The sequence below is a fragment of the Triticum dicoccoides genome, chromosome 2B (genome assembly GCF_002162155.2).
Source record: "Triticum dicoccoides isolate Atlit2015 ecotype Zavitan chromosome 2B, WEW_v2.0, whole genome shotgun sequence".
Taxonomy (NCBI): domain Eukaryota; kingdom Viridiplantae; phylum Streptophyta; class Magnoliopsida; order Poales; family Poaceae; genus Triticum; species Triticum dicoccoides.
The window spans coordinates 69122602-69129677 of record NC_041383.1 but is presented as its reverse complement, the minus strand read 5'-3'; positions in this window follow the sequence as shown (position 1 = coordinate 69129677).

The window sequence follows — 7076 nt, the reverse complement described above, 5'->3', positions numbered from 1 at the left end:
GAGGCACGGGCGCGGCGGTAGCGACCGGGCTCCATGGGCCTGCAGCGGGCCGCGCGGGCCGGCGGCGGGGTGGAGAGAGAGAGAGGGTGAGGTGGTGCTGTGGGATTGGGCGAGGCGGCGGCAGAGCTGAGGTGGCGGGCCGCGATTGGCCGGGGCGACGTGGCTGCAGGGCGGTGGACGTGTCCGGCCACCGGGCGGACATGTCCGACTGCGTGCAGGGGAAGAGGCTAGGGTTCATCTGCGCGAAAATTCCGGGGGAGACACCTATTTATAGCTAGAGGGAGCTAGGAGAGTCCAAATGGGGAGCGGTTTTTGGCCACGCGATCGTGATCGAACGACCGAAAGCATGGAGGGGAGTTTGCTGGGTTTTGGGCCACTTTGGAGGGGTGTTGGGCTGCAAAGAGAAAAGGGAGGTTTCGGACTACGCGGTTAACCGTTGGAGTATCAAACGAACTCCAAATGGCACACAACTTGACAGGCGGTCTACCGGTGGTATACCAAGGCCGCTTGGCAAGACTCGGTCCATTCCGAGAATGTTTAACACCCGCTGACAATGAGAGAGAAAAGGGGAACGCCGGAGGGCATAGGAGAGCCGGATTGCAAAACGGACAACGGGGAAAAAGCTCGGATGCATGAGACGAACACGTATGCAAAATGAGATGCACATGATGACATGATAAAATGCAACACGCAAGCAAATGACATGGCAATGACGGTGAATAACTGGCAGACACCTGGCGCATCGAATCCGGGGCGTTACAACACTCCTCCACTAACAAGAGATCTCGTCCCGAGATCTTAGGACCGAGACAGAAGGGAAAAGGAAGAGGTCAAACAAGAACTCAAGAGAAGAAGCAAAGAATCGAGAGCACTTGAGAAGAAGAAAGGAACGACGAGAATGACGAGAATCAAATGCTCATGGAATCAGATAGACTATGAAACCACTCCGGTTAGAATGAGTTAAGAAACGAATAAGACTGAAAGGATTTAGGCAGCACTCCGGCTGAAACATGGAGGAATAGAACATGAGTTTCACAAGATGGGATGACACTTGACGAGATGAACAATGCAATGCCTCCGGAAGAATTGAAAGAATGGAATGAAAAGAACTTAGAAGGAAGGATTGCCTGGAGTTGTTGAGAAAATCAACAACGAAAGAATAAGCTTGTTGTGGACTTATGGATAACATCTCAGAAATTATGAGGTCATAACCAACCACGAGCGGAAAATATTAAATAACTGGGAAGAAAGAAGAAAAGCAAAACTCCATTTGAAAAGAAACTGGAGAATTAAATGCACCTCGCGAAGCAAGAAGAAGAAAACTTGAGCTTCGCCTACAAGAATCTTGATGAACACTTGAGGAATGAATTAAATCATGAAGAGCCACCATGAAGAGCTCTGGTGACAAAAGGATGATGAGATAGAATGAAGGAAGAAAGAATAAGATGAGCCTTGCGATGATTTAGATGGAGGTTCCGATGACATGGCCGAGGAAATTTGAACTCCGGAAAAGAAAAGATGAAAACACTTGGAACTAGAATTTATTCATCAAGAACAAACTCCGAAGAAAAGGGAATAAGATTTATGGTATGCTTATCCTTCATCAAATTAAATTGATGACAAGCAATGGATTTTAGCATACTACTTATTCTTCTTGAAAAGGATTGAGAAGAGATATAGCGCCACCTTGAGAAGGTCTTCATGAACCACCGGTAGGATTCGAAAGAACGAATGGATTAAAATGATAATCAAGGAAAAAGAATCTTGAACGAGCCACCGCAAGAATTCGAAAATGACTAATGAAAGAGAAAGAATCACCAGGAAGAATTTGAAGAACCAATAAGCTAGAGGGGATTTAGATGTAAAAGAACAAAGAGATCATGAGTTGATTAAAGAACACTTGAACGAAGCACCGGGATAAATAGAGAATGATAACTGTAATGATGGCCTCCGGTGAAAAGAAACGGGAAAACAACTTCTGACATTCTCCGGATGGGTAAGAAAAGAATATCTGATAATTGGAATAATTCGAGAGGATGATATGAAGCTAGAACCATGAATCTTCAAGAGGACGGGCAAGATTTAGAGGAAAAATTCTTCTTCGATCTTCAAATGATGACGAGAAACACCACCAAAATTATTGAGGTACTCCGGGAGAATGAAAAACGAAGGGATTGAGCCAACAATGAAAAGTTTTTGAAAACAATCTTGGAGAAGGCATGTGACTGATGGAACCCATTCTTACGTCACACTTCAAAAAGAATTTGAGAATAGCTCCGGGAAATTAGAAGAGTCAGGTAAGATCCTGGAAAAAGACCTGTGGGTTAGGGCCCACTGAAAGAAAACACCGTTGGAAAAGGATTGTTGAACAGATGGATGAAGCGTCGGAACAATTGAAATATTTAAATGAGGTGACAGCCTCGAATTAATTGGAACACAGACGAATCTCCTGAGATGTCTTGAACACTCAGGAAGGATAAACTGGCGAGAGGCGAACAAGCAAGGAGAACACTTGAGCTGAGGGAAAATATAATCACTACTGAAAAGGGAATTGAATCCACCGGAGAAGATAAAGAGATGAAGAATGACGAACAAAATGAGAATTCACCGGTTGAAATAATTGACGGAAGACTGAAGAGACTCCACAAGAATGAAATTGATGGTCGAGAGAGAGTCAGACTCCGGGAAGAAAAAGGGTGGGAGGGCGGGAAAACAAATGCAACTTGGAAGGGGAAATCGACGAATATCTTGAAGAGAAAACACCGGTTGAAGTCATTGAGGAAAGAAAGCAAATACTTCGCATGAGTAGGATGGATACTCGATTACGGACTCCGGCTTCGAGAAGAAAAAGGTAGGGTAGGTGGGAAAAGAAAACAACTGAGGATCGAACTTGGCAAAGATGAAGAGGCTCAAGTCAACTTGACAGGAAATGCACCAGATGAAAAGAGCTGAGAACCAATGATCGGAAAACCAACTGTGTGATCCTAAAGAAAGTTTGAAAAGGGAAGAGGAGTAATTCAAAACACCTACGTCAAGATTCCTCACCAGAGCGATGAAGGGACTGAGGAGTAAAAAGAATTCCTACTCTTTGATATAACTAGACTCCAAAAACAGTTTTCTTCTAGACTAAACAACGGCCAAATTACACGATCAAACAAGGGGCTCCTAAGGTCGGTCGAGGCTCTGATACCAACTTATCACGCCCAATATGCGACCCTATCCAAAAGGAAACTCGAAGGTCCCACCAAGGATAGACCCGCATATTGAAACGCTTTTGCAAGGTGGATATCATTACATCAACATTACATAATAGATGGGGATACATACAAAAGGCATACAATGCCACACGAATACATCATCACAATACATAAGAACATCATCCGACTACGGATGAAACACAAACAGAAACTCAAACGACATCCACCCTGCTAGCCCAGGCTGCCGACCTGGAACCTATCCCCTGATCAAAGAAGAAGCAGAAGAAGAACTCCAACACAAGCAAACATCGCTCTCGCGTCATGATAATCGCATAACCTATACCTGCAACTGTTGTTGTAGTAATCTGTGAGCCACGAGGACTCAGCAATCCCATTACCATGGGTATCAAGACTAGCAAAGGTTAAAGGGAATGAAAGGGGTAAAGTGGTGAGGTTGCAGCAGCATCTAAGCATATATGGTGGCTAACATACGCAAATAAGAGCGAGAAGAGAGCAAGTGGAATGGTCGTGAAGCTAGCAATGATCAAGAAGTGATCCTGAACTCCTACTTACGTCAAACATAACCCAGAAACCGTGTTCACTTCCCGGAATCCGCCTAGAAGAGACCATCACGGCTACACACGCGGTTGATGCGTTTTAATTCGGATCCAGTGTCAAGTTATCTACAACCGGACATTAAAAAATTCCCATCTGCCTATAACCGCAGGCACGGCTTTCGAAAGATTATACCCTGCAGGGGTGTCCCAACTTAGCCCATGATAAGCTCTCGCGATCAACGAAGGATATACCTTCTCCCAGGAAGACCCGATCAGACTCGGAATCCCCATTTACAAGACATTTCGACAATGGTAAAACAAGACCAGCAAGACCGCCTGATGCACCGACAATCCTGATAGGATCTGCACATATCTCGTTCTCAGGGCAACACCGGATAAGTCAAGCTACGAGTAAAACCAGCCCTTGAGTTGCCCCGAGGTGGCCTCGCAGGTTGCTCGGTTCAGACCAACACTTAGACAAGCACTCGCCCGGGGGGGGGGGGCTAAAATAAAGATGACCCTCGAGAGAGCGACTCCCAAGGGAAAAGTATAGGTGGTGGTGAGGCAAATGGTAAAACCAATGTTGGGCCTTGCTGGAGGAGTTTTATTCAAAGCAAACTGTCAAGGGGGTCCCATAAATCACCCAACCGCGTAAGGAACGCAAAATCCGAGGACATAACACCGGTATGACGGAAACTAGGGCGGCAAGAGTGGAACAAAACACCAGGCATAAGGCCGAGTCTTCCACCCTTTACCAAGTATATAGATGCATTAATAATATAAGAGATATTGTGATATCCCAACATAGTCCTGTCCATCATGGGGCAATCTTCAACTTCACCTGCAACTAGCAACGCTATAAGAGGGGCTGAGCAAAAGCGGTAACATAGCCAAACAACAGTTTGCTAGGAAAGGTGTCAAAGGTTAGAGGTTCATGGCAATATGGGAGGCTTGATGAGCAAAAGATAGGTAACGCAGCATAGCGATAGAACGAAGCAACTAGCATAGCAATGATAGTAGTGAGATCCAGGGTAGCGGTCATCTTTCCTGAAATCCCGCAAGGAAGAAGAACGAGTCCATGAAGAAGATGAAGCCACGAAGACGAACCAAGCGTAGACGAACGAATCCTCACGATCGCAACGAAACGGGAACTATCGAGAAGAAGCACACAACATACTAAACACACCACACATGGACAAGGCATGATGCACAAACAAGCATGATGCATGACAAAGCTACATGAGGCTACTCATGGCAAGAAATGATGCAAACAAGAGCAACACATCAAGGCAAGTTTAAATGAGGCCGGGAACAACATATAACAATTCCGGTAAGTCCTCATATGCAAATTTCGAAGTTGGTCCAGATCTGAATAAACCTTATGTTCAAGTTGTTAAACAACAATTTAAGATGCACCAAGATGATCTACACTAGATTCTAGTCAAGTTACATATAAAGAACATTTAGTTCGGAGCTACGGCCTAGAAGATATGAGCAAAACAAGTTAAACATGGCATTGATGCAAAATGCATTCAAACATCAAGAAAACACCTCAAAACATGAATGCAACATGATAATATGCAGCTACAAGCAAAACTAAGCAAGTTTCATATAGAGCACACTCAAAACGGAGCAACGGTTCAACACTCGCACATGAAACAAGTTTAAAGGACAAGCTGTCCAAAACAGCAACTAGGCATCTTGCAAGCATCAAAACAATATGCTACAGGACCTCAACAAGAAAACAAAAGACATGGGCATGATGTACAGGTAAAGCATAACAAAACATGAACACTGAGCTATCTCCAGAAATCACTAGAACATGCTCAAACACACATGGCAAGATTGCAAATAATAACAGTTCAGAATTTGCAGAAAATAACATCAGGTGGAAATGTTTAGAGCTATCAAACAACATGTTACGGGAACTTAACATGGCAAACAAAGGCATGGCATGAATCTACTCATTGCATAGAACAAAAGTCCCTTACTGACCATGAGCCAAAAAGGATCAGAAAATATGATGGCACCCATGTAAACATAGCAAGTTATATTACAGATTCATACATGGCAGGAACAACAATAAGTAGGCATGTAGATGAGCTTGTGCAACTCACTACAGAGCAAAACATGGCATGACAGGGCAACCAACAGTAAGAAGACATGTTTATAAAGCTAGGCATGGCAACAGCAAGTTCATAGGGTGCATGGATCACTAGCAAAACACATGGCAACAACTGAACATAATGTTAACAGGCTGACAGCAACATTATTTAGCAACTTTGGAGCAAGATATGAACAAGCTACAGCAAGCTATAAATGCAACCAGGGGCATGGATGGATAGAGCATGACATGTATAACAAAACACCCTTAGTGAACATCTCCAGATTATGCATAGAAAGATTTGTAGAAGCAGGTTTACATAGCATCACGGAATAACAGATTCAGCCTAGCAAAACAGCAACAGCAAGTACCCTACTTAACAAGCTTGATTCACTCACCACAAGTCATTGCATGACAAGATAAGCATACCATCAGCAAGAAGACATGTTTATGAAGCTAACCAAGGCAAGAACAAGTCCATAGCATGCAAGGATCAACTACAACAACCTTGGCAAAATTGAATAACATGTAAACAATCTGCCAGGAAACATTTTGTAGCAAAAGTAGAGCACGAAAAGGACATGCTATACTACTCCATAATTTCAACCAGGGGCATGAATGGATAGACAAAACCCATATGTTCAAAACATCCTTACTGAAGTATCTCAAAATAAGCATGGATCTCTCTGTAGCATCAAGTTTACATGGCATCAAAATAACAACAGAACATGGACTAAAATCAGCAACATCACGAAGCCTAGTTTACATGCTTGTGCTAGTCACCACATTGATCACAAAAATACATGGCATACACGACTGTAAAGATGGCCTGGCATAGATCAAAACACATGTAGACATCAACCTCATAGGATGCACACATCAAACATGGCAAAAATGACAAATGAGCAAGTTCTGTTAATAGACATCAGCCAACATTATGAAGCACTCTTGCAACGATGATTCAGGCATCAAGATGAACTCAAATGAACATGATGCAATGGAATGAAATGAAGTACTCGTCGAGACGAACAATTTGACATATTACACGCACAAAACGGAGCTACGGATGCAGAGATATGATGCGATGAACATGTCATGATAATGTAAATAATATACGGGACTTGTGAAAACAGGGGCAACCTTGTGATCCGGATCTGGATCTAGATCGGGCGGGGCCGGACTCGCCGGAGCCGGGTGGCGCGGTGGCCGGACGGAGGG